Consider the following 10466-nt stretch of genomic DNA (forward strand, 5'->3'; position numbering starts at 1 on the left):
TAAACATGTGCAGATTTGCACTGTATTTTTCTTAGGAGACTCAGGATGGGATATGCTTCCAGCTATGGTATCTGGGTTTGTTTCAGGTTTGTAAACTGCCTCTGTACAGATTTACTTGATGGAGGGTAGTGACGTTGCAAGGTAAAATGGCATTTTAAAGTCCTCTGTAATGTACGCTGAAAAATGTAATCGGCTGTTCACATGACTGATAAAGTAACAGCATCTTTGCAGCTATTACGGACTATCCTATTGGGGACTTGTCTATAGGTGAATTGCTTCTACACGGCTGCATCAGCACTAGTAACAAGCTGTTCTGAATGAGGAACTGTTGATGCTATAGCAACTTTGATTAGCACTTCACTCACAGCTACTACAGTACGCTTTAGCTTTCATGATGATGTATGTGCTTGCTTCAGCAAGGAGTTTGCCTCCACCTACAGGAAGCAGCAGGCAAGAAAACCCCAAACACCTCCGATCAGCCAACCTCTTCTGAATAAACCCAGTAACATTTCTCTTCAATCTTTCTGCTTTTTTGGAACCAGTCAAACTCCCACAAGCATTATGGTGGTCCCAAGACCTTGTGCCCCTGGGGCTATTTCTGCATTTGCCCTTTCTCATGCCCCCACACTCCTATCAAGGAAACCTGTAAAAACAGGGCAGGTGGTAATTGGGCTCCACTTGTCATTAGCGAGGCTTCCCTTGGAGTTCTGGGTTGACTAAAACATGCAATTTAAAAGACAAAATGCATGGTTCAGAGCAGAGCAACAAAAACATTGGGAGGTTTAGAAAAATAATAGCTTTTGATTCTGAGAGAATGGAGCATATCTGGCTGGAATAGCCAGAAGGTGAATGATACAGTAAACCTCTAACTTCCCTTTATGTATCCGAAAGGAGAACAACTAGCTGTTACTCTCATCTGTCACCCCAACAGACTGGGCTGTTAGGAGCTTAAGCTCCAGCAGGGACAATTCAGAGATATAGGCCCTTTCTCTCACTAAGGGGAAGGCTGGGATGGCTCCTGCCTCTATTTCACTATGACCCAAATGCTTCCTAAGCCGTGGAACCATAATGGTGTCCATGGATTGATGGCCTCTTAAATGCTTCTCGGTCTGCCTGTGGTGGAGCCCAATGAGAAGGTGAAATGAAAGACCAGTTATGGTTGCTAATGTAGCTCATAGACTATTAGCCAGTATGTTACTGCTTCCTTGGTGCCTATAATTACCTCCCGTACTGAAACCCCTGGAGCCCAGCTATTGCCATCTCCTTCAAAGTCTTCAGGCCCTCTGTACCCCAGGCCTATTTTGTTACCGTTTCATACAGATGTCCTTTTTCATTGCGCTTCTCTTTGTCCTCCTTTTCTGCAGGCCCATGACAGCATAAGCAGCCTGACAGTCCTTGACTAATTGGAGCTGGGTCCTGTGGCTCATGGTGTATAATTAGCTGAAGATGAGTTCTTGGTGCAACTCCGTGGCCCTAAAGGGCTAATGTGATCCGTGGCTGCTTAAAGGGGGAAATGTTGAGTAGGGCTAGAGAGGATATTTTACCGCTGTATTCGGCACACTGTGTCCAGTTCTGGTGCCCACCATTCAAGGAGGGTGTTAAGTGGTTGAGGGTTCAGAGAAGAGCCATGAGAAGGATTAAAGGACATGCTTTAACAGGGTGCTGAGTGAGGTGCTAACTCAATACCCAGTCATTCAAATCCCTGCCAATATCGGTTAATTGGGACCTCATTAGAGGATCAGTTTTTAAGTGGAGCTACAGCTGAAAGACTAATTAGTGGGGGGAAACAACCCCAGCAGCTGGGAGCAGATCAATAGAGAGGAGAGAAGCCCTGGAAGTTGGGAGCTCAGAACTGGAAAGAAAGCAGAGATGGCTGCTTATAGCATCGCTCCTTTGCTAGTGGGGCGTCTAGTTGGGACTTACAAATGGCACTCCAGGGAATGGCCTGCTGGAACAGAATAGTAACGTTCGGAGGTGTGAAGGAGACATGGAATGGGTGTGGTCTGTACATAAAGCAAGAAAGGACTCACCCTGTGACATATGCCTTGTAGTGAAAGACTCAGAGTGCAATCTATTTAGCTTAACAAAGAGAATGTTAGAGAGTGACTTGATTACAGTCTACAAGTATCTACATGGGGAACAAATATTTAATAACGGGTTTTTCAATCTAGCAGAGAAAGGTAGAACATGATCCGATGGCTGGAAGTTGAAGCTAGACCAATACAGACCGGAAATAAGACCTAATATTTTTAACAGTGGGAGTAATTAACCATTGGAACAATTTACCATCATTGGCAACTTTTAAATCAAGATTGGATGTTTTACTGAAGGTTCTGCTTTAGGAATTATTTTGGGGAACTTCTGTGCCCTGCGTTATACAGAAGGTCAGACTAGATAATCACAATCGTCCCTTCTGGCCTCGGAATCCAAGTTTCTAGTTTGATGCTGCTGTAAGAATGGCTTTTCCGTTCCAGTAACTAATTCCGGAAATGATCACCTACTCCTAAGCTTCGGTGTTCTGTCCATAGCAATTAGAAATTAGTATGTACCAGGCACCAGCCTCTACACACAATGCTTCAAAATTTCCAGTGTGGTGCCAGTGGCTCTTTGAGTTGCATACAGGGTTTTCTAAAAGTTTATAGGATAACTTTTTGTTTTACAAGAAAAAACAAGGTCATTGACAGCTAAAATCAACTTGGTCAACTCAGTTATCCTGGTTTGCTTGTGCCACTGAGCTTCTGTTGTGATGTGGAGAGGGTAAACAAATAATGCCTTAAACTTAACACGCTCTCCACGCCAGCTGTCAGTCCAAAAGTCGTGCCATCGATCTGATGCCAGATAGACAGAATTATGAGTTTGTATGTCAGATGGATTGTATACTATTTTTGAGTGATGGCTTGACAAGAGATTCTAGCCTCCATATATTATGTAGCGGAGACCTGGTGGTAAAACTCTATGATGATATTTATCTTTATGGACTATGAGAATTAAGTTCTCGATTTTAGTTTAATTAAGCAATAAAGCACAACAGATGGCACATTTCTGGGTGATTATTGAATAGCTCTTCTTCACCAGGGAAGTTCAGTAACACTATAGAAATGCCTATGGTCCTTATTAGCAATGAGACACTCCAGACAATGCATGTGCTGGGATTGGGCTGATAGCAATGCCTGGAATTCTAAAGCAGTTTTATAATGAGTGTCAAGATCACAGGTGAAATATTACTAGCTGAAGAATCCACTCCTTGTGCCCAAATATGCACCAGAATCTCAGCTTTTTTTTTTTGTAGGTTTTGTGTGCATATAAAGTTTTAAGAGAACAAAATGCAGATGAGCACAGTCTCTCGTCTTCCTGATTCTACAGGCAGTCTGAAACAACTGGTTTGAAAAGAGCAAGTTGTTTCTTATTTTGCTCAGGGAGAGGTATTAACCAGTAGATGATGTGTCAATATTAACTAGTTAGGTGCCGTTACATTTAGCAGTTACATTTAGTCCTCAATAGCAAACTGCTTCCCATTTTTCTCTAGTTGCCAAAAGCCTCATCTGCCCCTGACAACTTCTGTGATGTAGCTTTGTGATACCAGCACACAGATCCTTGGTACTTTAGAAACTAGAGGTGTGGTAGCAAAAAATTACATTGACTATCAAAATGTGCAGACTATTTTACTGACTGTATGATTTTTTTGTATCTAATGAACAAAATAATCTTTTCTCCTTTAAACAAGGATTATATTGTGGTTAAGGTGTTGGAATGAGGTTCTCGACATCTGAGTTCAATTCCAGTTTCTGCCATAGATTGTGACATTAGACAACTAGCCTGGGCCATGTCTCTACTGTGGAGTCTATGCTAGCATAGTGTCAATAAAGCTGACATAGACAGTTTTTCTGCCAGCGTAGGTACACTGTTTCTCTGACGTTAGCTATATTGATGGAAGTCTTCTGTATCTGGCAATACTGTGTCTACACTGCGGGTTTTGTTGGCATAACTCGATTGGTCAGGGATGTGGTTTTTCATACTCCTGACCAAGCCTTAGTCTTTCTTGTGCCTCAGCTCTCCATCTGCAAAATTGGAATAGTACTCTCTTTCTCCTAGCCTTTGCTTGTTGTGTCTATGTAGACGGTAAACTCGTCAGGGCAGGCACTGCTTCAGCTAGGAGTTGTACATACACGTATTCACAGAAGGATCTCAATCTCAGTTAGGGCCTCCAAGCACTATTGTAATGCAAATAAAAATACTAGCATAATTTCTAGTAGGATGCAGAATCCAGGACATTAGCTTCAGAATTTAGGTCCAGCTTCCTGTGGAGTATATGGGACCTTCACAATGTAATGGAAGACTGCTGCATTAGCAGTTCAGCGAGGGAGAAGATCAGGAGTGCAATTGCCAGGAAATCCCCCAAATGTAGCTGTCATAACCTCTCTGTATACACTTGATTTGCAAACACTGTGTACTCTGGTATTCTTTTGTGTAATCTGGGTCAAACATTAAGGATGCTTTGGAATATGATTTGCATGTTTAAGTTGCTCAAAGGAGATCCAGTAAACGGAGAAGAGCTGAATTTATGGCAGGTTGTTTTATCGTGTTTGCTTTTACTGACTACAGAGAACATTGGGAGTTTTCTGCAATATGTGTTTCTCTAAGTACTGTCTGCTTACAGCTAACGTATTTACTCTAGAGGATGTTTAAAAATATACCGGGACAGAAAGAACATGGAATTAATCAAATAAACCTCACCAATCCCTGGCTCTTAAGGGAGAGCACTGGACTGTTAACTTGAGTCACAGTTACTCCCATTGGTATGTGTCTCCTCCTATTATATTTTTTGCCCCTGAACATTTCTGAAGTTGTGACTGACTTAAAACCTGGCATAAAGCTTGCGATCACACAGTATTTTAGATCACTGGCTAATATGCCTCAATTTTTCTCATTAATGCAGTATTTGAAAGCATCAAAATGAAATACATTCACTTGCTGGCTGCAGTGTTGTTGAAAGTATGATCTGTGGGGAGTTTTTAATACAGCTATAGTTCTTTTAGATAAAATAGCCCATTTGTCTCAACCTGGTGCTGTGATGATGAGATTTGGGATTGTATTTTAAATCACAAACTTCAATACATATTTAAAAATAGATGCTTTAAATTTCCTTTTGGGAAAGCCTGAGACTCTTCTTAACTTTCTGCTGTACAATGAAAAAGATGTTTCCCTTGCTACGCTTTCTAAAGAGGTTGTCACCTTAAAATTACATACTCAACCATTTGTATCTGCCCACTTAAGTTTGTCTGGAGAGCTAACTACTTGATTTATAAAAGTTTTTGGGGTAGTTTTTCTTCAGTATTCTACTGTGATGTTGCAACTATACAAGGGACAGAAAAGCACCAAAATAGATCTTTCTGTGAGCAAACACGTTCCTATTGAGTTAGAAAATCTTGCCTTTAGTTAAAGCATAAATATATTTAAGGAAAAGGTTTGCAAATTCTGTATTCCCCCATGGCTCCCTGTGGAGTTCTGTTCTTGTTTGTACTTCCAGCACTTGAATTCTCCTACCACAAAAGTTATGAGCTATTAAGTCCCCATATGCTCATGTTAGGCTCTTCATTCAGCAGCTTAGCTACTCCAGTCTTCTAAATTCATTTCCTGTCTGACTACAGTTGGCATATGTGCTTCTAGGCATCACTGTGCCGTAGAATCCTTCAGTGTCTAAACACGATAAACACTAACAATTAGAGATTTCCCCAAATTCTACTAGTGATGTGCGTCATGATGCTATGTAGCCTACCCCTTCCCACATCCTTCAATCTTTTGCTCTTCTTCATTTTATGGGGCGAGAGGGTGTTAATATGTCACACCGGCACTCCGACGCCTCCTCAGGGCTTCCTGTTCCATGCTGTACTCTAGCCAGTTTCTGGCTGCAGGTCCTGGGTTGCTGTATAGCTGGGAACTTAGCTGCTTTTAATAGTAAATATTAGAAGTTCTGGGAAGAAGAGCAACACTCAGTTAGCTTAAAGCCTAAAGTAAATCTTGGTTTAAAAAAAAAAAAAGTTTGACTCCTTTAGATTAATTACTACAATTAAAGAAAAATCCCATGTAGCAATGGGCAGGTTGGAGACATTTTTTTAATAAACATAATGAGTTTCCTCTGATGTCCTTGATGTCTAAGCTTGATGAGTGTGTGTCCCCCTTGGATACATATTAAAGAACATTTGTGAGTATGCCCTCTAGTTTAGAAGAGACTAGTTCCTGGAGATTTTATGCACACAACTCTTACTCTGTTCTTGGGGAGCTACATAATAACTCCAAGAATTTAGAGAACAAACCATAAAACCAAAATATTTGTTAGATGTGGACTGCTCCCTGAGCATACAAAAGATGAGATATATGAATGCTCAGTTGCTGCTCACTGTTCTGAAACATCTAGAATATGGAATGTGATGTAGAAAACCCAAGTTTTCCTGGGTTTGATCAAATTTCATGTCGATTTTAAGCATTTGGTATTTAATAGAATAAACTCCCTATGTTCTCTGTTTCAGTTCAGGGTTCTGACAGGTTTGAACATATTCTCTTTAGAACTCTCTCTGCCGAACATATAAAAGATGTGTTATATCAAAAGCCTTGTTTTCGATGCAGTATTATGAAACTAAGTGTGTAACACAATTAAAGCAAATTCTTGGTCATAGATTAGTTGGCTTTATGCCATCTTCATAGGCAGTGTCCTACTTAAATAGCTTGGATTGGGCTGAGAAAAATAATTGCTGCTATGAAATAATTTTGCAATTACCACTGTAATTAAGGGCAGTTTGTTAATGAAAATGCTTGGTGAATAATGACTGTAGGGTACCTCATTTTGCAGCCTTATGCCAGATGATTGGTTCATGTGGTGGATATGGTTAGGGAATTAGTGACACAGCTGTCATGGTTACTGGATGGATGTAAATAGCCAGTGCTGTTTGATGATGATGAACAGTCATTAGCCTTCTGCCATATGGGAACTGGTCAGATAAGCAAAAATAAATTTAACATACGATGGTGAAAGCTATTGCTTATGTCTTTTGAAAAAATATATAGATATATATGTTCACATATACTCAGTGACCTATTGAAATATATATTCATTCAGTTGGTCACTGCGTCCATGTTAACTTAATAGATAGAGGCCTCCAATCAGCGTATTGATTACTCAGTTGCGAATGAACCAGCTCTTTACAAACCCAGTGGATATATTTGGATTTTATCCTAATAGATCTGCTTGTTTCATGGTTTCTCTCACGCACATGAAATCTTTCTTTTAGAACAATAAACATCTATGGACTTGTGTGCTTGCTGTCTGTATAGAGCAAACTGCAGAGCAACTTCATGTTTGTTTCAGAGTAACAAAATATTGTGTTGGCCAGGAAACCTGACAACCTTGCCTTCTCTTTCTGTTTGCAGGTAAGAAATATGAAAATTTTCTTTCACACTCAGGTGCAAGAGATCCACCACTCGAGCATGCTAACCTGTTGGATGGCAGTAGCCAGTGACAGAGACACTAACCAAAGACCCCTGGATCAGGTTTGATAGATTATGCACAGTTAAACTCCAGGCTTGTTGAAGCGAGTGGTGCTGATGACATAAATGTTGGTGTTGGACGAGCAATTTCCTGGACTTTTAAATATTTTCTTTATATTGATTATTAGGGGGGTAGCTGTGTTAGCCTGTATCCACAAAAACAATGAGGAGTCCTGTGGCACTTTAAAGACTAACAGATATATTTGGGCATAAGCTTTCATGGGTAAAAAACCCACTTCTTCAAATGCATGGAGTGAAAATTACAGATGCAGGCATTATTATACTGACACATGAAGAGCAATATTTATATTGATAACACTATTCTCAAAGGTATTGAAAACCTACAGTGATTCATGAGCTGTTTACATATATTTTCAGATTGGTCCTGTATTGAGCAGGTAACTGAATTCCTCCTGCAAAAATAAATCTCCCTGTCATTATCTGTGCAGTGCCATTCAGTACCGCCCATTGTATTCATTTGAGTATCCATGTCATGGCCTACAAGTAACTCTTAACAGCATGGCTGTATTGTAGCACAATTTGGGATTCTTACTGTATATAGAAGGTACCTTAGAACAACTGTTGTCCTTAAAACTTCATATTATCAGGAAGTGGCCAGCCACCACTCCGGCCTTCTGATTGGTTTCTTCCCCTTCCCTCTATTCTCCATCTGTCTGTTTAGTTTCTCTTCCTTTAGAAGGCAAGGCTGGCTGGTGATGAAGTTGTGGTGGAAATCTGAGGGAGTGTAGGGCGTCTGTCTAGAGGATGAAAATATCGTTGATGTAACTCAGGGATATCATTGTTTTGTGGTGCATTTTTCCAGAAATTCTTCCTCAGAATGGCCCATGAAGCGATTGGCGTATTGGAAAGCCATCCGAGTACCCCTGGCTGTTCCCATGATGATAATTCAGAACAGTGAAGGGAGGGCTGGTTCAACAGAAACTGAAATGTTTTCTCCTAATCCCTGACTGGTGAGACATAGGGTGGCTTGACTGGCACAGCACTTAGCGCATCACTGTCAACTTGAATTCACTAATGGATAAGTCAGTGTTGTGACCCTGTGTCCTGAAGGTTTATCATTGAAAACTTAAACAAATAAAGGGGTTTCTGTTACTTGCTTGATTAAAAAGATTTTTTTAGGACTCGCCTGAGAGCAACAGCACCAAACATATGCAAGCCAACCTTCCTTCGCTCCTTTGTACTCCTTCCTACGGCCGATTCAGTGTTACTGTTGCTATTAGTAGAAGTTCTCTTGTGGAGTTGGGAGAAGGGCCTGGCTCATCAACAAACACATCTAACTGCACACAAAGTATGGTCAAATGCAAAAAACCCCAAACAACCTAGAAAAAGAGAGAATATTTTTGTTCGTTTTAGTTTTAATATACTAGACTACTGTTACTGTTTTTAATTGGATTCCCAACCAATTTGAATAGGTTTGATTTACAAGCACGGCTTAAATATATATACCAGGTTCTTTGGAATTGCAGAGGTGGCTGTCGTTTGATCATCAGTGTGAGATAGTACAGGTCCCGCATATGTTTGTGCAAATAGTTAAAGCTCCAAGGGTCCGAGAGGGAATGTTGCATTTCTTCTTTTTCCTGCCTCTGCCATCTTGAGACCATTTATGTCATGCTCTGTCTTAGGTAGGAATATAAGGTACAGGTACAAAGAGGCTCTCTCTTCAGGACTTGTCAGAGGATTTATAGAGTTCCATAATGAAGATGGATCAGGTTCTGTCTTGTTGCCAGTCACTTTATCAAAATAATGCTAATTATAGCAGTTACACATTAATGTGCTTCCGTGTCGTGTCACTTAAAAGCACATTCTGTACCAGTTGTAAAAGACTAGGTTAAGGGGGACTTCTTTCTTAGTTTTGGAAGAGTAGTTAGTAAAGGAGCAGGAAATTGATTTTGGTGTCACAAAGAACATTTCCGACAGGAGCGTACTTTGAAATGATTCAAGGTAGCTGTTTCTGTTACAGACACCCAGTGTTGCTAAGAGCAGTACCTAAATCAAACTGTTTAAAATGTCGGCACTGGATCTGAAAACCATCTACAGCCCAGTTGCTTGGTTGGAGTTTTTATGATTTTATGAACTTTCTTTAAATCACTGAACGAGGTCTCTCCTGTAGCAATAGTGTTTTCTGGTGTTTGTGAATATTCAGATTGCATTTTGATAACTGTCAAAATGGGTATAACTTTATAAGCTGTTTGGGTTCATATGGTATTTAATTATAAAATTTAACTTATTTATTTACATTTAAAATTATATTTTTCATTTGCCCAATCCTGTTCCCATAGAAGACAATGACAACATTGCTGTTTGTTCTAATGGGAGCCCTACGGAGTCATTGGTTTGGTAGATGTTAGATGCCCCCCCCCCAACATTTGCTTTGTCATGCTACAACTGTCACCTGCAGTAATACAAGCACTCCTGTAAAATGTTTGCAAATAAAAGCCAGTAGGGACAAAAAAGTGAATACAAAGAATTATTTTGAATACAAAGGGCCAGGGATGTCTCTTACTATTTGTGTGTACAGGGCCTTCCTTGTAAATGGAGCCGTGATTTCACTTGTTTTGGGGAGAGGTGTGATCTATTGGTTTAAACATGGTAGGAATCAGGAAGTGTTGAGTTCTAATCATCTCTTTGATGCAAATGACTCCTGTGTCCTTGAGTAACCCACTTAATCTCTTTGTAAAACAGGGATATTATTTCAGAGACACTGTCAACTTACAACTAATGTCTGGAACTACTGCAAAACTTCCCAGCCCTCGTGTTTAGCAGAACACTCTGGCTGTACTGTAGAGGAACACTTATCTGCAACCTCTTATTGTTTTAATATTGTCGATGTTACTATTTCAGTTTATTTTTCTGTTTAGATTGTGACATCGTCTTTGCCACTTGTTATGGGGGAAAAAAAACAG

At 40.2% G+C, this 10466-nt stretch overlaps 1 protein-coding gene across 5 annotated transcripts in view; it reads left to right on the forward strand.

The window, feature by feature from the left end:
• Positions 1–10466, forward strand: part of CADM1 (cell adhesion molecule 1) — a 288701-nt gene that overhangs the window by 131955 nt on the left and 146280 nt on the right. The window lies entirely within an intron of this gene.

Source organism: Mauremys mutica, chromosome 22 (assembly GCF_020497125.1).
Source record: "Mauremys mutica isolate MM-2020 ecotype Southern chromosome 22, ASM2049712v1, whole genome shotgun sequence".
NCBI classification, from domain to species: Eukaryota; Metazoa; Chordata; order Testudines; family Geoemydidae; genus Mauremys; species Mauremys mutica.